This window comes from Acanthopagrus latus, chromosome 17 (assembly GCF_904848185.1).
Source record: "Acanthopagrus latus isolate v.2019 chromosome 17, fAcaLat1.1, whole genome shotgun sequence".
Classification (NCBI taxonomy): Eukaryota; Metazoa; Chordata; class Actinopteri; order Spariformes; family Sparidae; genus Acanthopagrus; species Acanthopagrus latus.
Window position 1 is genome coordinate 12,800,512 of NC_051055.1, and position 27,016 is coordinate 12,827,527.

The window sequence follows — 27,016 nt, forward strand, 5'->3', positions numbered from 1 at the left end:
TCACAATGACAAATTAAAAGTCCCATTAATCCGACAGTGTAATCCCTCCAGTGCATGGAGCGGTCTATTCAGCCTGAGTGTGGATTAGTGAACACTGAGACCCTGTGTTGGTGGTCACTGGTGTATAACACCTCATAAAGATAATATGCCGTGTGTGTGTGTGCGTGTGCATGTCTATGTGTGTGTTTCCTGATTTGCTGCTGGTGGTCAACATTGTATAGCACAGAAAGTGTGTGTGTGTATGTGTGTGTGTGTTGAGGGGGTGTGTTGTACATGTGGATAATGTGCTTCTTTTCTTTCTTTGTCGTTACCTGGTGAAGGGGAAAATCCCTGTGAGGTGGTCCTCCTGCAATGTGGACTTCAGAGAAGGGGGCCTGTAATGGAGGAAACGCTGAATTAATAAAATAAGCCCCCTGAGTCGAACGCTATTTCAAGTCGGAGGGTTCAGAAACGTGATGGAGGGGAGGATTTTAATGGATAAAGTAAAGGAGGGACCAAAGATAAAAATGCCACCATTTGCAAGTGTTTTAACCCTAAACCCATCCATCCGGAGGTTTACTGAATTAAGAATGTTTGATGCAAGCTTATCACCTCATGGTCGCTTACTCATTTAGAGCTTTATTTGCGGTCATTACCCTCTTCAATAGGATATTTTCTTGGTCTATAAAACAGTTCTGACTCAAAAACAGACTTTGTTTCAGAGGAAGTTGTCAATTTTTGTCAGTCACCTCCCTCCCTCACCGTCTCGTCAGCAACTCAAACTGTTGTCCTCACCGGTGTGTACAGTACCACTAAGTACCTATAAAATCCTAATTCCAACCCACACAGTGAAAAAGCGAGCAAAACGTGCCCCTCTTGACCCCGCTGCATCTCATTCCCTGAGATCATTCGTTAAACACAAATTGGAGGTGGTGGGCAGAAACGCAGATGGCGAAAGGGAAAGTGAAGCAGTAATAATAATAAACATTTATATCCCTCTGCAGCAGAATGGGAAAATCTATACAGAGCAGCCTTCATACAATCAAGTAAAATATATCAGTCAGAGATGCACGGCTGCACGGCTCTCACCGGAGTTGGGAATGAATGTATTCATCATGCACTGTTGTTGCATCCCAAATGGGGACAATCTTTAAAGGTGGTCCTAAACAGAAAAACAGTTTCATTTGAAGCAATGATGCATGGTGGTTTGTGTTTGTGTGTGTATGTGGGCGTGCATCGGAGAGGTGTAAAGCATGTATATATTCATGGCTGACTTTCATAGCCATTAAAATGAGGCCGACTTGTCTACAGTGGCAGACAAGCAGATATTACTCCATTTCAGCACCGCCATGAGCTTATAGCACAGTAAAGCTGAATGTTGCCAGTTTATTATAAAGCATCCACCAAGTCAAGTGTGTGCACAACTGAACACTATGCGTACCTATTAGTCTGAAGTGGTCTGGTGATGACACACTCTTTGTTCGCAGATGAGGACAAGGACAAAACTCTTGTTAATTCTTGTGAAGGATTAAAATTGACTTCATTTTATTGGGCTATCATCGTTTTATCAGACAAGCCTCTGTATCGCACTTGATTCTGATGTCAGCAACCCTAACCTTGATGAGTTGAAACTGAAGAATTTGGTGTTACTCAAGTCTGAAGTGCATTCCAAGCTGTGGCTTCATACCAGAGATGCACTGCTTGTGGATATCTTCCATTCGGTCAGCAGTTCATGTGAACCTTGTGTCATTTTCCGCTGCAGCCCTTTTATCTATTTTTCAGCAGGCCTGTTGGACCGTATCCACCGGCCCACCAAAGCGAACTATTTCCAGTCAAATCTTGCTATATTAATGCAGGACAGATGTACCCTCAGTTTTGCTGTAAAAAGCACGGGTGGGCATGCACAAAGTGTCAGGTACAGTGCAGAACAAAAATCTCCTAATCCACCAACTCTTTGCTATTCATTATTATTTCACAGGGCAGCCATCCCAAATACATAAGGCCCCTACCCTGCTCAGCCCAGTCTGCCAAGCTCTAACTCTGGGTTTGATGTTACTCCAACATCCAACAGGCTATGATTATTTCATTCCTTTTTTAACATAACACATCAATTATTCAACCTTTGCTAGACCAGATTTGATTTTTTTTTTTTTTTTTTTTTTTTGATTTAACAAAAATGACTGCGTGTGTGTGTGCGCGTCCACCCATCAGTGGGGGAGACTGAATATAAAATGGTCCGCAAAGATAATACCTCATGCCTCAGATGATAGATGGATGGCGAGGGGGTGGAGTAGAAGAAGAGAAAAAAATGCAAGTGCTCTGGAATAAATGATGAATTCATTAGCATACGATGCCAAATGCTCCTTCCACTCTGCGATGAATTGCCTCCCGTCCTCAAAGCAAACGGTCCACACAACAAGTGCAACTGTGACAGCGGATGGTGTAATATTATACACTGACACAAATCCATTACCTCCAGGTTTTTGCAGCACAGTTAAGTGATTTCAAATACCCAATGGGTAGCAATAGTGAACTTTTACTATAAACATGACGAAGTCCTAAAAGTTGGAACTTAGTCCCCAAAGCATTTCATTGTTAAATTAATTAGCTTGCGATGCCCAAGCCTCTCATTAATTCCTACCTTTTACAAAAACGTTTCCTTTATCCTTTTGGCCTCATTTCCACTCACACTCTCTCCGTGTCTCTCCTTCCCCTGCCATTCCTCTCCTCTCCTTACATACCCATCTCTGCTAATGAGCCCACTTAAATCTATGCCAAAACACAAACAGCAAGAGAAGAAGAAATAAGTACAGTGCTTACTGGAAGCTCTGTTTGTTAAAGGATTCATCATGTGAGCTGTTTTCAATAAATAATAAATGCAAACGCTGACTTTTGTCTGCAGACGAGACTTCGGGACATGAATTATGCATTGTTATTCCTGGATAGGGGCAATACAGGGACAGGGTGGCAGTGTGTGTGTGTGTGTGTGTGTGTGCTTGTGTGTGAGTGTGAGGTAGACACTGTGAATGCAGTTTCTGAGGCTTACAATCATGGTGCCTATGTGGACACAGCTCACCATGATTACAACTCTCCTGACATTGTTTTTTGTGCAAATACACATGTGGAGGCATATTTTGACTCTGTGTTCAAACTTTACTCATTGCAAACTGTACCATTCAGCTATTACTGTCAGTTCTACTAATGCTCATCGAGTGTCTTGATTGGTTGAGATGCCTGTGTGTGTGCCATTTGTCCTATGTGTGGGAGGTGTGCGAGGTGGCCCTTACAGCACATTTGTGTTTATAGTATTTTTCCATTTGATCTCTACTCTCTCGCTTCTCTCGACTTTTTTTCCCCTGCTGTTTCCTACTCTGTAATCATTACAACAACAAAGGAAGCTGCGTTCCCGCTAGACAGTGGAAAGGTTCCACTAGCAATGGTAAAATGTACGCGTTTTATCTATTTATTTATTTTTTCTGCTTCTCGTCTGTTGTCACGAGGGAACATGAGTGTAAAACTTGATTGAAAATCAGGAAAAAAGGGAATAATTACAAAGAGGAGAAAGGCACCCATCCACCCGCGACAGCAATCATCAGTGATCTCTGCTGTCATTTCACTCGGCGGTAAATAATTCATCAAAAGAAACAAAGGGGGAAACAAATATGCAAATAAACCCCAAAAAGGCCAGAAACATCGGCCTGCCGCCACATGGGAAGAATAGTAGTGGATTATTATCATGGCAGGTTACGACTGTGATGAATCTAAATTCCTCTTGTTTCATCTACCTTGACAGTGCTGAAGTCACACATACACAGAGGGGGAAGAAAAAGAAAAAAAAACCTGGGGGGATTTGAGGGTTTGATTGAGGAGGGAGGGATGGATTAAGGACAAGGGGAATGGAAGGATTGAGGGAGGGGGAAGGAGAGGCAGGGAAGAGGGGTAGTCGACATTGGAGGGGAGAAGAAAGAGATTTGAGAGGGGAAGGGAGGAAAGGAGGGAGGAAAGCTTTTGAGGGTGTATTCGACAGTGCTGTGAAAGGTAGCCATCAAGGGCTTTGATGAAAAGCGCAGGCCTTCTAAAGCTTAGGAGTGACAGCATATGATTTGGTCAAAGCACGAAGCTTTTCAAAGGTAGACATTCTCACTCCCATTCATCTCTCTCGGGTTGGATATAACTTTTGGGGCTGAGCTCCAGCAAAATTCCGAATTGGTTTGACAGATTGACTGCATGTGGTATTGTCCCTGAGACTTACGGACAGTAGGCCGGCTGGAAATGTAGACATCCGGAAAGGAAGGGGAATTACATGCAATGTTTCAACAGCCTGTCCCAGATCAGTAGCTATGCAGAAAGACACTTTTTTTGTTGAGGAAGTGACATAAGATTCGTAATTCTGTCTGCCTAAAAGAAAGCTCATTATCATTGGCCTTGGTCCTTTAACAGCAGCCCTATAAACAGGCTTAATAAAAGCTAAAGAGCTGCATGCATGGACTCATTTGTGAGTGTGTGTGATTGACAGTCCAAAAACGTGTATGTTTGAATACTCGACTGCCCTGACTTCGTCCAAAATCCACATCTTAAATTCTAATTTAAGCAAGAAACACCCACCAGAATAAATATTGGCAACTTACATGTTGCAACTTTCTGTTCAAGTGCCAGTTTTACATTTGTTCTGACAATGCTGTGCTTATGGTCTGGTTTGGCACAAAAAACACTTGTTTAGGATTGAAATGAGACTGAGACCGTTCTGACACCCGGTAAATCTAATGCAGCGGCCTGCTCAGTATCCAAATGTAAGTCTGGTGCTGTGAGTACCTTTTTAACAGTGCCCCCTCTAATCCAGTCTGGGGGACCAGGGTTTGCATCCCATTTGTGACCAAGAGTCAAGAGTGATTTGTTTTTAGTTTATCTAAATAAGTAAGTTGATGTATATATATGATGTAACCTCTTTCCCTTTAGTAACTTGAGTGAGGTTACATATGATATAAGTACATAACCCAAAGTATGATCTTTTCCTAGACCTAACCATGTAATGATCATAAGTCATAATATGTCACACTATGTGAACTCTATGTTAGCAGGCTTTTTTTTTTTTTTTTTTTTTTTTAAAGTCTAACCAGATGTATTATTGCCGAGTCCTTCACATTCAAAACTGATGGTAGAGGTGTAGGTGTGCGTCACTAACTGTTTTTATAATGGGCACCAAGCCACAAATTTGGCCGTCCTTTTTGTGGCTAGGTCCACGGATTTAGACATAAGGCGGTATATTGGGGGTCTGTTTTGGTCCACCAATATGACGCCTCGGAGGGTACACTTTTTGCCACCTCCATTGCTATGTGAATCCAAATCGTCGATGTGCCGGCAATTGCGTGAGATGGGCGGAGGCGCAGATTGTGCACTGTTGTGTTACCCACAGCCGGGGAGTTTTAAAGCCAGGAAACAGCTGATCACAGCAGTCAGTAACTTCATCCGCAGATGTCAAGATGAGCAACTGGAAAGCTGCTGAGATCCGGGAGTTGCTAGCATCTCCTTGGTCTCCGTAGCTGTCTTCGTTGTCCACTTGTAGTTGTAGCGGCAAGTTACTAACGGTCACTAATTTTACATTAAAAGCTCACCCCCCTCCGTTTGCTGGGGCAAACGGAGGGGGGTGAGGTACTCTGCCACACGCTTCCTTTAATGGTAGGGGTTTAACATTGCCGCGTGTTTGACTGAGGAGGCGAGCATATGGGCCACGGGTCTGTAACTAAGTAAATCTATGAAGTGTCGTCACATTTTATACCACGGCAGGGGGAAGCACCCATGACGAGGCAGTGGCCATTCATGATTATTCTGCATCCTGCCGGCCTTCGTACATCACTGTTCACGCCCAGCTTCATGGTCACGGCACATGTTTACACCTACCCCAGTGGTGGCTTCTTTGAAAAGAAGGAATAGTACAAGTCTCTTTCAAGTAGACAAAGCAGCAGATTGCAGCCTTTACCTAGCTGCAAATGTGGCACTTTTTCTATCTAAAAAGGGCTGTTGTTTGAAGATTAGCACCACTGACCAGGATGCCGAATTTGACAAGTTGGGTGTGAGAAATGTGTTGGCAAAGACAATGTTGCTCCACCCCCTGACATGAAAGTCAATTCATATACAAATAATGTCAACTTGATATGACACATTGTATTGTATTGTGTTTTAAGTTGCATATACGAATCTGATCCTATCTGTGGTTTGCAGACTAGACTGAGCTGGATTTAGGCCATTTCACACAATATGAAATCAGCTTTTTCCATCATCCCTGCTACAAACACAACCCTCATGGATGTTATATGTCTTTCTGACAATGGGTAACACCTTAACACGTGGCCACTGCCATGCCAACAGCCACATAGTTTTTCTTGGAGTGGTGCTTGAAGCCCATTAGCAGTTTGGCTTGGTAACAGCAATATGGACAGGCTCTCTGAGCCAACGGTCGTTAAAACTGAGGGGTGAGGTTTACAGTCCCAGGTCAGTGGTAACAGGCAGCTAGCCTGTCAGATGATACCAGTGTGTCACTTCCGCGCGCGCACACACACACACACACACACACACACACACACACACACACAATTACATTATCCTGGAAATAGCATGTAATTTAACAGCTGTGCGCATAGACAGACAAACACACTCATGTTACTGCTCTTTACATGTAAAAGCATGCATGTGGACAAAATTCAACATGCATGCCCGTAAGGCTCTTGTCTGATAATGGTGTCTAGTTTGCTCTCTCACAATTATATGCGCGCACACACTCACACACACACACACATGCAGATAATAGTGTCTAATTTAGGCCCTCGTATCTGTAGAGTTCTCCAGAGGACTAGACCTCATCAGGAATATATTGGTGACCTACATACTACAGTATGAACACACACACACACACACACACACACACGCACACCAGCATAACTGCACATGCTTCTACACTGGAGACACAGACATCTACAGTACTTACAGGCATCATCACACATAGGCAGGCATGCAGACACAGGCACAGAAACATGCCTGGGTGACCTGGGTAAAGCTAAGCCCACACAATCAGACACACACTGAGACACAGACGTGCAGCCGTGTAAACATGTCTATATGCCGTATACGTGTCCACCCACTCTACAAAGCATAATACTCTATGCAGAAACAGATGCACTCCCACATCATCTCGGAAAGGTCAAAAATGTCCTTAAAGCCTTCATGAAATATAAACTGAAAGGAGAGAAATCCACAATATATACTGAAAACCATGGATGGAAAAACTGCACACGTAATTCCCAGCTGAGGAAGTACAGGGTCAAAAGCACAATATAGCTTGGTGCTTTATGTAAGACAGGTCTTAAGGGTAAAATGAAGATGAACATTAATTCAGAGATCCATAAAATGAGATCTGTCATCCTTGCCATTAGAAATCAAACTCCTGACAGGATCACACTTGGCACATTATCCAGAGTTCATCTGCTTTAATTTTACTGTGTATTCAAGGGCTCACCAACCAATTCTCTCTAAAGCTTCTTCATTTAAGATTCAAGGTAGAGACAACATACCTGAGTGCTGTGTTGGGCAGATTTCCACTTTGCTTTGAGGGCAGATCTGCCACTGATATGATACAGAAGCTGCAGCATGTATCTGGTGCAGTCAGAGGAATGGTATCGCTGTATCTATGCTGTATTATGCAGTCTGTTGGCACCAGACGGACCTCCAGTCATCATTCATCATTCATGGGCATCGTCTGTCAGCTTCGCGGCCTACTAAATGGCCGAGAGGACCTGACAGGGAGTGAGAGAAAAACAGAGAAAAAAATCTGAGCTTGACATAGCAGAAGGCCTGACTCATCACTGCAAACACCTAGACACAGAGCTGTTTGGAGACATCGACCAAGTGAGAGATACAGAGACAGAGAGTCAGATGTGCTATTGCAAAAGAGAAAGGAGATGATTATTATTACTTCTAACATATGAGTACTAACATCTTTTAACAACCCTGTGTCATGATTAGAATCAGAGGCCAGTTAAAGGGAAGTGTAGAGAACCCGGTGCTGGATATCTGCCAAAGGGTGGAGACAGAGACAGACGTTTATGGGTGATGTTTGTGACCGGGCTGAAAGAACCTGACTCATACGCAGTAGTGGTGGTTAAGTATAAAGGAGAAGGAACAGAGGCTGGACCACAAGTGATGCAGAAATAGGCATTCGAACCAGCATGGAAACACATTAAGTATTTTCACATTTATGCCTGGTGAGAGGGACCCGGTTCGATGGCGAAGAGGACCTGACTCACACATAGTTGTGTCTTTACTTAGCACCGCAGCCTAAACATAATGGCAGCTTTTGCACCACAACTGATGGAGCACTCAATGAAAATACAGCTCAAGCAGACGCAGTCCCTAACCCATCGCGTCTGTCAATGCTATGTCTCGACTGAGACCGGCTAAGGCTAAACTGGGGATTGCATGACTGCTGCAAAGAGGTGATTTGATGTTTACGAACAGATGTTATCCCCTTTATCTGACGTGTCATACATGCAGTGTCCTCAAGACAGATGTTTCACAAAACTTCTGTTTTTGTGAACTGGAGCAATACTGCAAAAGTTGATCCTCCTTTAACTTATAGAAGGCAGCACCAGTCACTGATTGTGTAATTGTCTGCTGCCTTACTAAATCAGACTCTAATTACAGGCAGATTGCGTGCGCAAATTAAATGAAATCCGAGCTGTGCTTTCATGTACGTAAATCTGGCCCCTCAGTAGCAGGAGAGTTGAAAGTTTGAGCCTGGCGAGTTGATCGAGATGTCTGTTAAATGGATGAAGGCCAGACAGACTGACACGAGGGAGCTCCCACCTGCAGTCAAGGAGGACAAAATTCATCTACTTTAGCAATGAAACCTAAAAGCTCATCTGCTCAAAGCGACATGCGGCCTCACGTCATACATACTATACAGGACAGAAGAAACCAACGACACAGGAGCAAGAGCAAAAAAGTTGGCACAGCAGTCTGAAAGTTGAGCCACAATATAACAAAACTGAGAACGATAACATATACAGTGTTTTCTATGCACATCCGAAACACAATAAGAATAAAATATGACCGAAGTTGGCAAAAAGTTACTCCAGACTTCGTGGCCTTGCCAGTAAATGAAAAGCTTCCCTTTTTTTTCCTGTTGGGGGAACACAGAAGCATGGCAGGGCAGAAACACACTTTGTCTCCTGCTGCCTCCAGGCAAGACAGAGAGAAGACAAATCATCTGTGAACCTGGACTGACTGTACCTGCCTCACTGACAGTATAGATTTATACTACATGCTGCGATAGAGAACATCGCAAATTCAATAACCATGGCCAGGAGCTGCTACAGATTTTGCACCAGGGTTCTTTTTTAACTGTTAATTCTTTGGCTTTGTTGCTAGAACACGTATAGTCCGCGGCCAGCTGGATCGCCCCAATGAGAGAGACAGAGAGTTTGGGATAAGAGTCATGCTAATCAAGCTTGGATCTAAGGCCGCTCCAGGCTAATGTCCAAAATGTGCCCACACATTTACAAAGATTGTCTCCGCCACAACACTGCACTCGTCAGCTGGGCCTTGCGCTGAGCCTGGAGAGGACAGGACTCCGGCAGGACTGTGTGTTTACCTCGGTGATGCTTGGTGCTCAAACACAGTCTAAGTTGACGGACAGTGTTTACCTGATGTTGAACGTTTGATGAGAAGATGCCGACCGTGTTATCACTATCTCATTGCTGCTGTTTACAATGTAGATATGGTATATGTCTGCGTGACATGAAGGAGTTGGAAATGTTCATTTCATTATGCAGCCCAGTATTGTACATGACCGATAAAAAACTTTGAACATTGAATATAATATGCCTCTTTGTTTCTCTCTGCAATGGACTTCATATATGTCATGCATACATAAAAACAGATTTATAATGAAAGTCAGGCCCTTGTTCAAGAAAAAAGTGATTTGTTTTGGGGCTTTTGGGCAATGTTTCCTCTTGCGCCACCATGATGTTGTTTTAGCGATAGGTCTTGACATACATGATGGATTGCAACAAGCAGGTTAGCATGCTGATAATAGCATTTAGCTTGTGTCAAGGTGCAGCCTCACAAGATGCTGGCACCCACTTTTAGCAAAATAATTTCTACCAAATTATTCAAATGAACTGTTTATTCACTGTTCTTCCCCACAAATTCAGTCTGATTTGGCCAGTAAGGTTGGACTGAAGCAGATATACACATTTTAATGATAAATAATAACACATATGAATATTGCGCAGCTTTGGAGGAGCCGTGAACTCTGTGAGAGCTTTGTGGGGCTTCTGTGTTTTGTTTTTCTGCATGAATGCGGTTAATTCTATTCTTACCATCATCATAATTTATTATGTCCACTGTCTTTCTTTTCCTTTATCTTCTATTTCCTTCTGTGAACGCTTTGGTAACACAAATTTTACCTGTCAGGCCAATGAGGCAAGTTGAAATTGAAAAAAATTGAGGGAATTCGAGAGGGGGGGTTGATGGTGATGTGTCTGGATTTGCCGATGGTATTTTCATGAAATGACACAGAAAAGGGAAGGGGAGGCAAATATAAATGGACAGAGAAGGTATGATAGACTGACAGACAGCACCAGAGTAAAAGGAGGGCGAGTGGAGCAGACAGGGTTTTGTAATCATACATTCAGTGTGCTACCAAAGAGCTGAGCCACTGTTATGTAAACCAGAATGAAACATTCATGAGCAAGCCATCGTCTCACCCTCAACCCATTGGGACGGTGCATGAATGACCCATATGGTGGGTTGGCTACTATCTGCAACTCATCTATAGCAAATGGAACACTTTGAAAAGGCTCGGTGCGGTGGGCAGTTATCAAACCCGGAGAGAATGACAGATGTGTGGGAGGGCAGGAAAGGGGACAACCTTTATTGGCATGAATGGAAAGGATCATATGTTGCCAGAGCAGCTAAGGTTATATTCAAAGCTTGAGGAAAAAGATGGAGAGGGGTGTTGGGGGTGACGGGAGAAGATGAAGGCCAGAAAGAGTGTGTGTGTGTGTGTGTGTGTGTGTGTGTGTGTGTGTGTGTGTGTGTGTGTGTGTGTGTGTGTGTGTGTGTCTGTTGGGGGGGGGGGCATAAGAAGGAGTAAAGGAAAGGAGAGACAGAGATTAGGCAATAAAAAGACAGATGAGATCAAGAGACAGCTCTGACACGCTCAGGCAACGCATGCTTTCTGTGAGCCTGGGAGCAGCTGAGCTAATCACACACACACACACACACACACACACACACACACAGGGAGACAAACGCATACACATGTGCACAGGCGTTGTGATGTGGTTTGCTGTGACTTTGTCTCTGACTGGGCGTATATATGGGGTGTTTAGAAAGGGGCCGTGCTGTAGGAAGTTGTGCCAGATCCCCAACACCACACCCCACCACCGTGAGGAGAAGGGGGACTTTAGTGGGCTCTAAGCTTCTGTTGTGGTTACTTTAATTCTCTCCAACTCTTTTTTTCCCCTGTCTCTGACTCTCACTCTATCTCTGTCCTCACTGTCTGTCTGTTTCTTGGTCCGACGCTCCGTTGCCCTTCGGCTGTTTCCCTGCACTTTATTCTCTCTATATCCATCGATCTTTCTCTCATCCTCAAGCCATCCGTCTTTCCACTTCCTCAGAGGTAATATAAGGCCACGAACAACATTTGCAGCGATCTGACGGCATTAAATGTAACAAAGTGAGCAATGTAAACAGGGCTACAGACTACGATTTGTCAATACTGTCCCCAAACTGTCCTCAGAAGCAATTCCCAAAATTGAAATGTTGCTTCTTTACTTTGTTGGAATCTATTGTTGTTAGTTAAATGTTTTAATTTTCAAAGAACTATTACATTCAAATCATTCTCATGTGAAGTACCTGTATTTATTTACTGCCTGTTGTGTCATCCTTCAGACTGAAATTCACCGTTTAACGCCTCATCTTCCTTCGAACAGACACTCTCATTCGTGTGAACGCCCGCTTCAAGTCGAAGAAAATCTTGCTACATGGGTTGCAGAGTTTACATCATGTGAAGCAGACACATGGCAGTTGAAAGTAAACATAGGGTTGATGGTAACAAGCATATTTGTGAAATATATTTTGTGGCTTACGTGATCCTTTTCCTTAGCTCTTCCCTGTCACCCAAAATCGGAAAAACCTGTCACTGGGGTGCTTAAAGTGAAACTCTCGCCAAAATGCAACCTAGGCTTTATTTGTGAATGTATATAAGTAAAACCTTCATGTAAAAGCATAATTATGATGAAAGAGGCACTTTTAAGATTTTAAGATAGTGTTTTAAAAATAGTGATTTTGATGCTCGCGTATGATGCTCTCCCATTGAAAATGAGTTTGATCCGAAAACAAAAGTACAGTCAATTTTATAAGTGCCTCTTTTGTTGTAATAATGCTTTTACACGAAGGTTTGACTCAGGGGGGAAAAAACTCACAAATAAAGCCTAGGTTGCATTTTAGCGAGAGTTTCACTTTAAACACCCCGACAGTGAAATGAAAAACGTTGTCCATGTTGCTCCCACATTTGGAACTGACAAAACATGAACGCGTCAAAGTCAGAGGAACAACTTCCGAACTCAGTATGAGGGACAGTCCAAGGAGCGGAGCGCGAATGCAACATCAATCCGTTTAGATGTTAGCTGCAATGATCTTCATTAGCTACGTTAACCCACTGGATGCTGTAGGCTCAAAAGCTCTTTCCATGCCAATTTGATAGCTTATTTTTATGGAAAGAAAATGGGCTGCGCCGCCCAGAAACAGTCCGTTTGCCGCATCCCCCAGATTTTAGCGGTCTCATGCGGAGTAGCCAACCAGTGATAGTAATTATATTAACTGCATTAAAAGACACCGTGTTTTGTAGTAAGTGCTCTCTTCAGCTTGTTATTTGCTAAGCAACTGTTATATATAAATACATGCAAAAATCCCCCTTGTCCCTGACCCTGGGTGTAAATGTCTCTAGCTCAGCAAGTTAAACCCAGACAGGCAATCGAGGATATGCAGAGCGCTTTTAAAACCTTGGCCAGTATGTACACCGAGCCACTGGGACACTGTGGAAGTGAGGGTTTAGGAAAAAAAAGTCAGCCCTGCGCCACAAATGGTTAAAGAACCTGATCTTTTCAGCATGTGTAGGCCTGAGTACTGTAACATGAACACAGGAGGCGTTTAGATTATGACTGTAATAAGTATAGGAACCTCTTGCCAGATAAACCGCACTGCTCTGTGATCATGAGGTGGTGGGCTTCGCTGAGGTTTAGGGCCTCTGTTGTGGTCGCTTTGTACTTCAGTGCAATTCTTTCTCTTTTTTTTTCCGGGATTACCATGACATTCACTCAGCGTATCTCCATCGCTCAACCTCTGTCTCTCCTTCACCCCCGATCTCCCTTTTTTTCTTCCTCCTACAGAGTGTGATTTCAGTATCCTTTAATGACTTGAATATATGTACAATAACCAGAGGTACATTCTGCCCTTTGATTTTCTCAGACTTACAGCTGCTCTTATAGATTCGTCCCTCCTCCCTCCTCTTAATTCTCCCTGTTCTTATATAAACCTTGCTTTGTCTGCGAAGATTAAGCCATACCTCATTCCAACTTGAAAGAAATGTTCAACTTGCCTTCTGTGTCGCTATAGCTGCGCAGGCTGGATCAAGACTGTAGAGGTTCGAGTAATCCTACACTCACATGTTCTGTATATACTCCCACAGGTTTGACACATGCTCGCCATCGCACATGCAATTACAAACGGAGCCCTGGATGTACTTATGCACACATGGAAACTGACAATCACATTTTCTGTCTGTATAAACACGTACACTCTTACGATCCACCCCCACAGCCCCTCTTCCCCTTTTTCCTAAACCTCAAACACCCACACACTGCCTCTTGATTCAATTAAAACGCAGTCAAGTCTGGATTGTGACATGTACCCCATGGAGGGAAGTGGGAGATACGTATGTGTGTGTGTATGTGTTAAATAGGGAAAAAAAAAAAAAAAAAACTTCATGACCTCATTCGCCGTAGCCCTCCTGCTCATTGTGGTAATGGATGAGGAATTTATCAGGATGGACCCCCTCATGCATTCTGCGCCTGCCTTCCAATGCTACTGTTTTTTTGTTCTTTCTCTCCTTCCCTGTCTGTCTGTCGCCCTGTCTGACTCTCAATCTCTCTTCCCTAATGAGACAGGGACTGTCCTCCCTGTGGGGAAAGAGGTCAGCGGCCCTGACACACACACACATACACACACCAAAGCACAGCGAGACAAACACACAGACGCAGACGGCACACATGCATACACATGCAGATAGACGGGACACATGCGGACATGCAGACATCCATGCAGATGAAATGACAGACCCCCACCACTGCTGCCACACACACAGGCACACGCTGACCCAGAAATCCCATCTCTATTATGCAGAACATCAGTTAGCTGATGGTGGGGCTGATTATGCAGCTACCCTCCGCTAGCCCACAACTCCCTGTTGGATATCTGCCTTTAAAACCCCAATCCCAAATGTCTTTTTAGCATATCAATAGAGAATTATATATTCCTAAACAGTAGGACTTGCATACATATAGCTTTTCAAAACTTTCTCATCTCATCGTGTTACAGTGTGAGTCTATTTTTAAAAAAAAAAAACAAAAAAAAAACAGCCAACTTTTTGGTAAACATTTCACAGCAAAAGCATCCAAGAGTAACATTTAGCTGTCATCTGATGTAAAGATTACAGAGATTCCCCCGTCACACTCTACCTATCCATCTGTCAGTGAATATTCAATTAAGATTGTATAAATAAGTGTGGATATGTTATTTTCAGAATGATGATGATAATAACTATGAGATGTGTTACTATTGGTCAACTCACACATTAAATGAGCGCTAATGCTCGACGCCAACACTTCAACACAGGCTATCTTTTGCGGCCGCGGATGATTGCTATCTCGGGTGTGAGAAAATAGAGGTTGCAGCAGTTCAAAAAACTGAAATTTGGATTAATCACAGAGAAAATGACACAGAAATGAGGATTTGAATCATTAGTGGGAACAACTGGCAAGATTTCGATCACAGAAAAGTACATAAAACTTTCAGTGGGTAAGTCAGGGTTTGTGTTGCACATGGGGGCAGCTGAGGCTCGGCAGGCAGCGCTGATCATCCACTTGCACAGGGTTAGCAGTCCAGTCTCTAGTGCTTCCTGTGAACATGCAGAATTATCCTTGAGCAAGACACTGAAGACACTAAAGTGAAGGTCTGACATGATAGCTTCCTGTCGGTGTGTGTTTGTGTGTATCCACAGGTGAAAAAAAAAATCACAATTTTCCAGCAATAACGCTGCAGGTAAGCTGGAGCTTCTGTTTTGCAGAACATGTTGAAATATCAGAATTAAATTTAGCTTTTAGCTTTTGGATAACCTTTTTAAAAGAGCATCAGATTTTGGGCCTCTGACTGGCATCTTCTCGACAGCCAATGGAGCTCGTCTAACGCAATATGCAGTGCCATTCCAAACCAACAAAATATTTTAAAATGGGATCTTCAAGTGAGGACAGAATGCTTCTAGTCATCCTTCTACATCCTTCACTTGCAAATTCTAACATCTAAAAGGTCAGTTGTCTTAGTTTAGATATCCCTCATAGCTTGTCTCACTAAACGTAGTGAGTGCTGAAGAGTTAGTGCTACAAATCTGAGAAAAATAATACTCTGATGTCTCATGGATGAGTTGATAGCTTCAGAATGAAAAACCTGACAGCCTGTCTTCTTTTGCTGCAGACTGCATTTATCTTAAATCTTAAATCTCCTCTATAATGTGAACCAGTCAGCAGCAGCGGCAGCAGCACAGCAACTAACTTCAGACCACTCCACGAATACCTTGGCTTGTCTGGGTCCCAGAGGGCCAGCTTTATAGATTGGTGCAGTACAGGGGTGAAGAGTGGTGACCCCACCACAGATTGCTTGCTAAGCAAATAAGCAAAGTAATCCGGCTGTAAGTGCACACATATGCGTGTGTACATACACAGTGTGCTTGTGTATTTGTCTGCCTATGTCTGCATGTGTGTGTGAGCGTGCGTGCGCGTGTGTGTTTGCGTGTGTGTTTGTGTGTGCTCATGAGGCGCTGAGAGTGTGGTCCCTCTTGCATGCTCATTGATAATGCCATGCATTGCCATTCTGCATGTTTTAGCTTGGTAATTGAAAGGCCATCTGTGGTCTACCGGGGAGGTTTAGTAAAGGGTAAACTACCAGGCTCATTATTTTAGGAGAGAGAAGCCCTGAGAGGCCAAAACATATTAGTTTGTGTCCAGTTTAACCTTCAGAAAAGTCAATTAGAGCAGGTGAGGTGTGTGCATGTGCAGTATTCATGCATGTTCTTAAGTAGTTGGTGCAGACTTGCATGCGTGTTCTCAAAAAGCAGTCGTAAAACACAGTCACGCTTGACCTGTAGTTCCATGTAGACAAAACATGCTAATACTTTGCCTTTGCCTGTGCCTACTTTTAACACACAATGTTGTCTTGGAAAAAAACTTTGCCCAACAACACACGGAACAAAGCAGCTTGATTGCACATAGTGAGTGTGCCTCTCTGCCTTTGTATGCCTGCTAGATCCACAAACATGGGAACAGACATGACCTGCATGTCTCAGCAGTTTCCTGTGTAAGCCGAGCTCCGTCTGTGTGCGTCCCCACGGTTGTGCTGTCACTCCTCGGGCCTGCACAGCAACGCTCCCCACTCTATTAGTGCGTCTCAGCGTCTGCACACCAGCACATGTGTGTCTGTCTTTACATGTATGTGTGTTTCCATCTGTCTCCTGTCACCAGCAGTCCTCTCCGCACCATTAGGACCTGTTAAGATCAAGGGTCATTCCTCTGGAGGTCAAAGTTCACCCTTCAAAAGGTGAAAAGTCACCAGGGTCAGGTCTGGTGTGAGGTGACATTGAACAAGCGCACAGCTGAAGGCTTGACAACTAACACCTTTGGGAACTTGGAGAACATCCCACATGGGCAGCCTACAGTATATTCAATATAAAGACATACCACCTCAGCGCCTTGAGAGACAAGACGGGGTGGGGAAGAAATTGATTCTTGGATGCATCATGATTATGTCTCAATGCAGCAAAGTCAATAATTGTAAATTTAAAGCCCAATTATTTTTCCATTATGATTGTATAATTTTGTATGACTAGGCTGTGTGGTGAACGGAACAGATGTTGACATTTGTGTCACTGTGTCATTATTAAGCTCCGTACAGCTCAATCTTTGGACTGTAATGGACGTAAATATGTGTTTATGGTTTGGGCTTTGAGTTTGGGGCCGGGTGAGAGCAAAGATGGTGAAAGGAAATGAATGTGTTTATTTCAGCTATGTATCATTACACGAACGCTATGTTTTAAAGTAACAAGTAGTCATGCAGTGAGAAGAAATGTAGAATATATTAGAGGCAAGAGATTCTCACCCCTGTGGATAAATGCTTACTGAACAAAAAAAGAATGCTATAAAGACTAATGAATGGCTTCCACAATTGTTTTGAAATTAAATCCCTTTATGTGTAGGATTATGAAGGATACTTACCAGCATATCCATCCTCATTTTCAAGTTCATGGTTTCATTTTGGGTCACACTCAGAACAGTTTTACATGCTGACATGAAAAAAAACACATCAGTTTCCTCATAATGTCCAGTGTTGCTGTTCCCTCTCTGCCTGAAATACACTGTTTTAGCTCCTGTCTCTTTAAGCCCCCCCATCCCACCTCCCTCCCCCTCGCCAAATACCCAGTCTCCTCTGATTAGTCAGCTTGCACATGCCTGATCCAGCACCACTAACAACACGGCAATTGTGCTAAATCAATTCTTACATGCCAGACTAGCCGCTTGGCATAAATCATGCAAATGTTTGAGTTTCAGGAGCAGTGTTTTCTGTGGGAGAGAGGGGCTTCTGTTGGCGTGGACTTTGACCTTTTGAACTTTTGAGATCTTTTACATGCACAAGAATCTGTATAAAACTCTGAAGGAAAGGAAAAAAGCATAATGGGTCTCCTTTAATGTTTCTGACCTTGTATCTCCTGGTGGAAGTTATGAAAAAAAAAAAAAAAAACACCCGCATTGTAGACAACAATACCTGCACAACCCTCTTCAATCAAAGATTCAATGCAAGTCAACTGACATGAACCTTATACTGTTAACTTTTCAAACTAAATCACACAGAATCAGAATCATTCCGAAATGCTATTGTACACTTTTTTTTTTTTAATACAAGGCTTTAATAACCTGCCAAACAACTGTTAACATATGGTGTAGCTGTTACATAAGCTGCATACCATAGAGAAACATTAGGGCGTATTGAGAAAAATAAACATCTAACTAAGGAAGTTGAGGGAGAACAGCCTGAGAGATGACTCATCCAGAAACGACTTGTGTCAGTCTGTGTGGAGAAGACGACATGAAAGGGGAGGAAGTCCAAGTTCACCCTGGAATTAAGCATAGGGGCTGTTTGGCTCACATGCAGACATCCGTTCACATCCACACACACACACACAAACACACCCTCGCCATTGCACGAACACACACTCCCGCACACATACGCGCTGCCCAAACAAATGTCTCACCCAAGCGGCAAGTCAACCCGTTCACCCAGCCCTGGCAGTTAAAAAACAAAGTTTCCCCCTGCAGCTAAACTCAAGTCTGACCATAATTCAGTCTGCGCTTTCAAGTGAGTTTATTGAATTCCACTTCACTGCTGTATTTTTATTGTTTTTTTTATTTTATTTTATTTTCTATACTGCTGCATTCTTTTTTATTGACTGTGTTTTAATGTTTGATACCCCGGGAAGTCTGGCGAAATAAATGTCACCTTGCGCCTATACGTTTCTTCTCTTGTGACGATATTTACTGCGATCACTGCTGGGATGCTGGCAGTGATGGGACGTGGTCGCGACGATGCAACCAAAAAGGCGTAGAAACTGGCGGATTTACAAGAGTCAAAGCCGGTCGACCGCTATCCATCAGTAATGACAGAACAGAAAAGGCACCACACGGTCTGCACCGAAACTAGTAGTGCTTCATCATCAGTGGCTACAGCTGCACGACCAGGGGTCATGGGGCATGTGATCAGACTGGAAAGAATGCGACTGAGAGATGAGATAAGGAGTAATTGTGGAGTCATTAATGTGCTATAAAAAGGACAATTATGTCTCCTTTTCTTGCACATAAATATATGTTAGCTACCACAAATAGACACAGTGCATATGGATATTCGACATCACAAATTGGATACACCTTGAGTACGAATGTCGCTGCCCAGCATGCAAGGTCTCAAACACAAATACACAAAGCCTGGCAAGGCATAATGAGGTGTAATAGAAGGGTCTGGCTAGATGTTATCACAAAAGACCAAAGTAATGTTCTCCAGCAGGGAACGAGTCCAGAGCTACTCCCGCCGCTTTTTTCCTCTCCTTTATTGCGTGGCCAGGAAAGGAACCCTTGTTGCCGAGGTGATACTTTGTGTGATTAAGGGTCATGTTATTGAATGAGCAAAAGCCAGAGTGGGCTGCGGTGATCGATAAATAGTAATGTTATTGGCAGTAATTGTCAAAAACCTTTCAATAACAGGATAGCATTCTAGATTTCCAAAACTGTCCACAGATAACTCCGTCGAGTCATTTTTTTTTTCTTTTGCAGCAGTGCAAACTCAAAATGATGAAATGGTATAAAAGAGATATAGATAGGTTTACAGGGGATAACTGTTAAAATGTGGGCTGTATTAAAGCGGGATTTCGGCTGCCTCCATCCAACGCGTGTGTGTGTGTGTGTGTGTGTGTGTGTGTGTGTGTGTGTGTGTGTGTGTGTGTGTGTGGAGACATGTTTGATCAATTTTGCAAACATTCCTTGATAGTCCAGTCATGTTTTTTTGACCCTGAAATACTCACGTTAGTGAAATCGCTAAACCTCTGAATTTACTCCCAGCCCACACAAGCACAAACCCCTTAAACCCCAGGAAGTGTGTGTGAGTGTGTGTGTGTGTGTGGGGGTGTGCATATGTATGAACGTGTGTCCATCTTCTTTCCAGTCGAACAGGATGTGGGAGGTCAAAGGGGAGGGTCAAAGGTCAAAGCCTGACTAAATAATTACCAGATACTCTTTGCTACGACACACACACACACACACACACACACAATCAAAGACACAGCTTCCCGACTATATGGGTTGTTATTTTTAAAATGTCTGGACTGTGTCTTCCTCTGTGACCCCCTTAGCTTGTGCACACACCTCCACCTATACACAAACACACACTTGAACGTGCTCCTGGTCTCGGTAGCACTCACACACCCTTCTACCTTTTACCACACACACACACACACACACACACACACACACACACACACACACACACACATACACACATAATGTCCTCCTAGCCCGAGAGCTTGTCCCACTGACAGGCTATCAGTCAGGAAACAGCGGGGAGAAAAGGAGACCAGAGCAGGAGAGAGAGGCAGGGTGGCGAGATTTGGCCCGTCAGTCACAAAAGGTCAAGGGTCGCACTGAAAGCCCACTGACATGTATGCACGCACGCACGCATGCACGTGTGCACTCGCACACACATACAACTGTGTTCATCAAAACAAGGTCAGAAGTGGAGGGCAGACAGCTGGCTAGGTTTACCGGGGAAAGGAGAGAGAGCAGACAGCTGGGTAGTTTTACTAGCGTCTGCCCTTTAAATAGAGACTGGAAGAAAGTTTAAAGAGGGCACAAGTGAATGTTTACAGCAGGCCAAAGAGGTGCAAGCACTTATTTCAATTGTTCTGAATGGACTTAATATCAGTAACATGCCTTCACGAGCACTCTGAGAGGGGATCATTTGACCAGTGGCAAGCGGGACGCCATAATGTAATTGGATCAGATTTTAAAAAGTGTTTTGAGATTTCGCCACAGGCCCTGCACAGCTTTGCCCTCTTTTTCAGCCATCCTTTGTAAACTGTTAAAACAGAGGAAGGAAGCAGGTAAAACAAAAACACTCCCTGTGCCAAATCCTCTTGTTTTTTTGTTTTTTTCACTCAGTGTTACTCTGGCACACCTTCTAATCATCCAGAATCAGTCTAGACCTGTACACGCCAGGTCAACTCCTGTCTCTGGACTCAAAATCTTGTGTCCCTTTTTTTCAAGTCCACACCCGGGTAATTAGTGCCATAATGAGAAGACATGGGCAAAGAGACCTGCGCAGAAAACACACATACACAAACACACTCACCCACAGACAAATGATCTGAGCACTTCATCACTCAACCTGCAAATGTTCACAAACATATGTCATGCAGTCAGACAGGTGAGGTTATACACACAGACATCAGCTTCCCAGTGCATCTTACTAACCATATGCCCTACCGGTCAGGTATGTGTGCTCACAAGTGGCAGCCAAGACAAATTAGACCTTTATTGTCTGCGACTACTGGAGATTGAGGACGTGAGGGCAGATATGAAAGAGCTGGGATCGGGTGGAGGGAGAGAATGAAGGTTTTTGTCATAGTTTGTGATGGTTATAACGTTCTGTGTGGGAACTGCTGTATAAAATACCAAACAGTTATAGTAAAGAGTAAAGATAGTCGGTCAAAATATTACTTTGATAAAAGTGAAAGTCACCCATGGAAATAGGAAATGTGTAAAAGTCTCAAAAGTGCGATTTGGCCATCTCTTGTTTTCATACTCAAAACAAGTATGGCCAGCATATCACCAGAGTGACAGCTAACTGCTGCATATTGTAACTGCTGTTAGCTAGTTAGCTTAGTTAGCAGTTCATCTCGCAGTATTGCAGAGGAGTGTTGGTGTTGACGCTGCTAGCACATGAGCTTTGGACCGGGACCAGTCAAGGCTAGTTGGATAGCATACTAGCTTAAGCAGAGATCTCTGCAACACAACACGTAGACATTGTTTTTTTTGTTTTTTTTTGTGGATCAAATCAATTGCTTTAACAATGTGCCACTTTGGCTTTGATGGAGATGCAATCTAAAAAGTAACAAGCAGCTAAAGTTAACAAAAAAAGTAAAAAGTACATTAATACAAAGTAGCAGAAAATGGAAATACTTAAGTAAAGTACAAGTTCCTCAAAGTTAAAGAACAATACCTGAGTAAATGTACTTAGTTCCATTCCATCACTACATTTGAGTCTCTGTAGGTGATGCCAGAAGAGACCCACTTCACTCCATGTGATTTGGTTGAATATCTGCTGTGGAATATAAACTTTCAAGTGAGTGCAGCAAAATGTATTTGTATGAAAATGCCCCGAGTGCCACTTCACATTTGTTTTGATCTTTTTTCATGGAGAACCACTTTCACCTGCCAGGACCCCCCATACAGGGCCACCGAAACCCCTAGGATAAAAAATATGTCTGAATAATGCTGCCATTCAGCACAACGCAAGGAGCCAGGCCTGACAGGACAACATGGGTGGTCAAGGTAGAGCGGCCAGGTGGGGTGAAAAGGGAGGACTGGAGGAGAGGAGAATGGAGTGGAGCATGTGGTCAACGCAGCGGGAAACCCAGTGGTCATTTCACCCATGGACACACACATACACACACCAATTGATGGACTTACTGATAAAATGAAAGATGCATGGTTAGCCAAACATGGAGACAAACAGCGAGGCAGGCCAAAAGCCAGATGAACAGATAGGGATGCGTGCAAGGCTACAGTCTCACACACACACACACACACACACACACACACACACACACACACACACACACACACACACACACACACACACACACACACACACACACGAAAACTGGTCAACCTGGCCGGACAGGCTGAGTTTGCTTTGCCTGCGGGGATGATCAAGGGTAAGCTGGGATACCAAGTGATTTGTCTTATTAATGCTGCGCTGTCGAGGTCTACTAGATCTACTATCTACTTATTTCTCACAACTCATGTAAGAGTAATGCCCTCCTTGTGCATTTATATTATTATCTCATCTCCCGACTGGCCATTGATCATTTGTGTGTAGGAAAGGTGAATAATAAGTGAAGGTTTGTGTGTTTAAAAATTCAACAAAACATTATACCGTATTAAAGTCCACATGTTTGATGGAATGTAGCTAGAGCGCAGATATGCAGTGAACATAGGGTTAATATTTCATTTGCAAAATCACTTTTATCTTTTGTAAGGCAGCGGCGCTACAGAAACCATCCATCTAGCAGGTAATTTCATCTTATATTCAGCCTTCTAGTCTGTGTGGGACTGCTTTTAATGACGCGCCTGTCCGCAACACAGTTTCTAATAAAGCTCGGCCCCATCCCACAGGACAAAATAAGACATGTACTACCCTTATGGATGTTTTTAATCTTTTTTAATCTAAAGAAATGCAAATACAATATTGCAGCTGTTTATAACCAACCTTTAGATGACTTATTAGATAGCTTCAAAAGTAAACGAAAGCCACAAAGCACCAGCTTCAGGCATTAGATAAAATCATTCTGCACCGTGTCCTCATTTCTCCGATAGTTCATATTGTTTGCAATAGCAATGAATATAAACCAGATGTTAGACAATCAGATCTCAGAGCACCATTGTTAGTGTTACTTTTATCAGAGTGAAACTATCTAAACACAGTTCGTCAAGTAGTGAGCTCATCAAATTTGGATGCATACAGTTTACAGAAGGCCCATTGCCAATGGCAATATAATGGCACTTATATATAATTCCATACAAAACTCAAAGAAGATGGCCGCACATTTCCAAAAGTGAATACAAATGTTGTGGATGCAGTTAGATGTATCTAAATAGGAAAATAAGAACACTGTTTCCCAATGCAGTTTTGCCTTTTCCTGGAACTTTAAATCATATTTGAATAAAAAGTCAAATGATATTCATGTTAGGTGCATATGTTTTTAGCTAGCATGCACATTACAGCCGTGTACAGCTGGTAAATTGCAATCCAGTTGTCAGGAAATAATGTTTGCACTCGGAATGGGCTATGTACCATATTGACATTTGTAGAAAATGTGCCATGTCACATTCACATTCCACGTTTATTTACTGACTTTCACTTCTGGGATTCGGTTTCCTTGTCTTTTGACATTTGTAAGAGTCACATCACTGGATATTTTTAAAGAAATCTGGGGGCATTATCAACCATGTTTGTGGAAACCAAAGCCGGGTGCTTTTAGGGACCATTGCCAGCAGTGTGACAACTAAAACCACAGAATTTCCTGACCATGAACAAGTGGTTTTAGTGCCTAAACCTAACAAGAGCATAAGCACAGCATTGTGACAAGAGAGGAATAGAAAACCCAAACAAACATAAACTTGAAACTTAAAGAAGGGTACAGCTAGAATCTGTGGCTCTGCACAAATGTACTTACCTCACATTTATTAGAGCGATTTGGTTATACATCGGCTGTTTGGGGGGAAATAAAGACAAACTGCCCTGCTTGCAAGTGCCACGGGGGGAAAAAAATGGTTTGCTTTCTGTCTGAGCACACCTTTAAACTCTAAAATCATTTCGTAACTTTAATCTATATTTACTGTAAGCCCATTTTGTGATGTGCCAAATGTGTTCTATTAAAACCCCTCCACTTAAATTGGCCTTAACGATGTATATGAGCTCATTCATCCGCTGAGTTTTAAAGGCTCCGTGTCTACAAATGCAGCCATCATCAAGCACTGTTTTCTGTCATTTTTGTGTCACGATGTCCACAATGGTTACCAGTGTATTTCTCACTCTGCAGTTCCACTTACGTCTAATTCAATCCACATTGCTGCTCCACCTAGAAAGAAAAAACCCAAAACATTTGAAATAAACTACACCACCAAGGCGAGATAGACGCAGGAAATAGAGAACTGCGTGGCGGCTACTAGCTACAGCACTGTTATCTATGTATTCATGTTCATCTGAGCCAGACTATAACAGTGCATTATTACAATGCGGTGTGACAATCCAATCTGATGGCAGTAGAAAAAAAAGAGAAAAAAGAAACTCCACCCAACCACACTGGGAGTGGAAAGATTTCATGCAAACGCCTTCTCTCTTGCTAAATCAGGCGAGGGGGGAAACGACGCGTTGCACAATGGCTCTGTTGTATTATTAGCCCCTCAGAGGAAGCTACAATTGTCGGATCAGACTCCAAAAAAAAAGAGTAAAGTAAGTCTGGGAAAATATCAGCTTCCTGCCCAAGACTGCAGGGTTTAGCCGGAGTAAGTGTGTGCCTCTCTCTCCCTGCTTCACACACTTTCTGACCCTGGTCTCTCTCTCTCTCTCTCTCTCTCTCTCTCTCTCTCTCTCTCTCTCTCTCTCTCTCTCTCTCTCTCTCCACAGTCATTTGGCTGGCTCCTTGTTTACTCAGATCAAACTTGTCAGGGAAAGCCAAGTGAGTTTAAACAAACACACGCTTGCACACACACACACACACACACACACACACACACACACACACACTCACACACACAGATCAAAATTAGTTGGCATCGAAGCACCACAAAACATCGCTGCTGAAGCACCAACTCCACCAGTATCTGATTCACATACAGCACACCAGAGATTATTGCTGTAATTTATGCTGACATAAATAAATCATTCAATCCGTGTGTGTGTGTGTGTGTGTGTGTGTGTGTGTGTGTGCATGCGCGCGTGCGTGCATGCACACACACATGGGAGATGAGATGTGGGATGGAAGAGGGGAAAGGCTGAGAAGGAGTGATAGTGAAATGAGAGAGAGACAGTATTTCACCTGTTATTATTATTACTTGCTCTAATGGTCGGATTTGGTTTCCCAGGAGCTCTTCTCAGCCTCCAACGCTCAGTGGGAGCAACGAGCTCTCACAAATGAGAGGGAGAGAGAGGAAATACCAGGACATCTCCCTCCAACTTATCTGGTTGGTAGCCAGTATGTACGTATCTCCCCGGGGCAGCACACACTGTCTGTCTGACCTCAGCTGAACTCAACTCAACTGCAACAGTGGTCCCCCTGCTGATGATGTGGAGCTGAAAGAGATGGGGGTTTGAAGAGAGCTAAAAAAGAGCAGCAGAGACAGAGCGCGAGGGGAAACAAGAGGGGGAGCAGGAGACACGAACTCCCTTTTAAATGTTCAAGACGAGGAGGCAAACCCAAGTCATTAAATCGCTGTAAAGAAATGTGGTATCACTGATCCAGCTGTAGCTCCCATCAGCTGAAATTGCTGGAATTAGGCACCGGGTGAAATGAAAATCATTCAAACGCTTGCTTGAGAATGAATCGTAGCTGAAAACATCATTAAAATGATGTGAAACAGAGAGATTGTAACTCAGCATGGATGCGTGTCAGTGCATGGTCATTGAAACATGATCACATCAAGGAAATGCATCACTCTTCATCACTCTTGTGGCTGGATGCTAAGCTTAGCATAAAGTCTGGAAATCGTTTAATATATACTGAGTAAGGTATTGTCATGAATATTTCAATCATGGCAAAAAGACAGGCAGATACAAGGGCGGAAAGGCAGTGAGAGAAAAACGTGTGAGGAAACAGGACAGGGAAGGGAACAGAAAGAGTTGAGATCGACAGTTAGAGAATGAAAAGAGAAAGGGTGGAGTGATTGGAGAGCCGGGAGGGAGATAGAAGTAGGGGAGAAAAGCCATGCGAGAGAGAGAAAAGGCAGAGAAAGGAAAAGGAGAGTGGGTGTTCATAAGAGGAAGACATAGTAAGGGGAATGATGGAGTTGGCACCGGGGAGCAAAGGTAGAGAAGGGGAGTGATGAGTTTGGAGGAAGAGTTCAGGAAAGGCCTTGGATCCAATCAAAAGAGTGTTTTTGATTCTGTTTTTCATTTCACCTAAAATAATGTTTCAATAGTCACTTGCTTATAGCTAAGCACTAACCTTGGTCTGTGAATGGGTGCTCGTTTTGAGCAAAACACTTCTCTGTGGCCCGAGATGAACTGTGCAAGCTCAATGCAGTGGGAGCTGGGGCAACCGAGCATTGTGGGATTAGCTAACCTTGTTTCACTCTGGCAGCTCATAAAGTATATTCAGACTACTGGA

At 43.3% G+C, this 27,016-nt stretch overlaps 1 long non-coding RNA gene across 2 annotated transcripts in view; it reads right to left on the reverse strand.

Moving 5' to 3' along the window:
- LOC119005369 overlaps positions 1 to 27,016 on the reverse strand; it is a 111,504-nt gene that overhangs the window by 20,713 nt on the left and 63,775 nt on the right. For both annotated transcript variants that reach the window (XR_005070479.1, XR_005070480.1), the window contains exons 5-6: positions 7,545 to 7,766; positions 312 to 374 (exon numbers count right to left, since the gene is read on the reverse strand). This is a non-coding gene — a long non-coding RNA (uncharacterized LOC119005369). The remainder of the gene's footprint in view (positions 1 to 311; positions 375 to 7,544; positions 7,767 to 27,016) is intronic.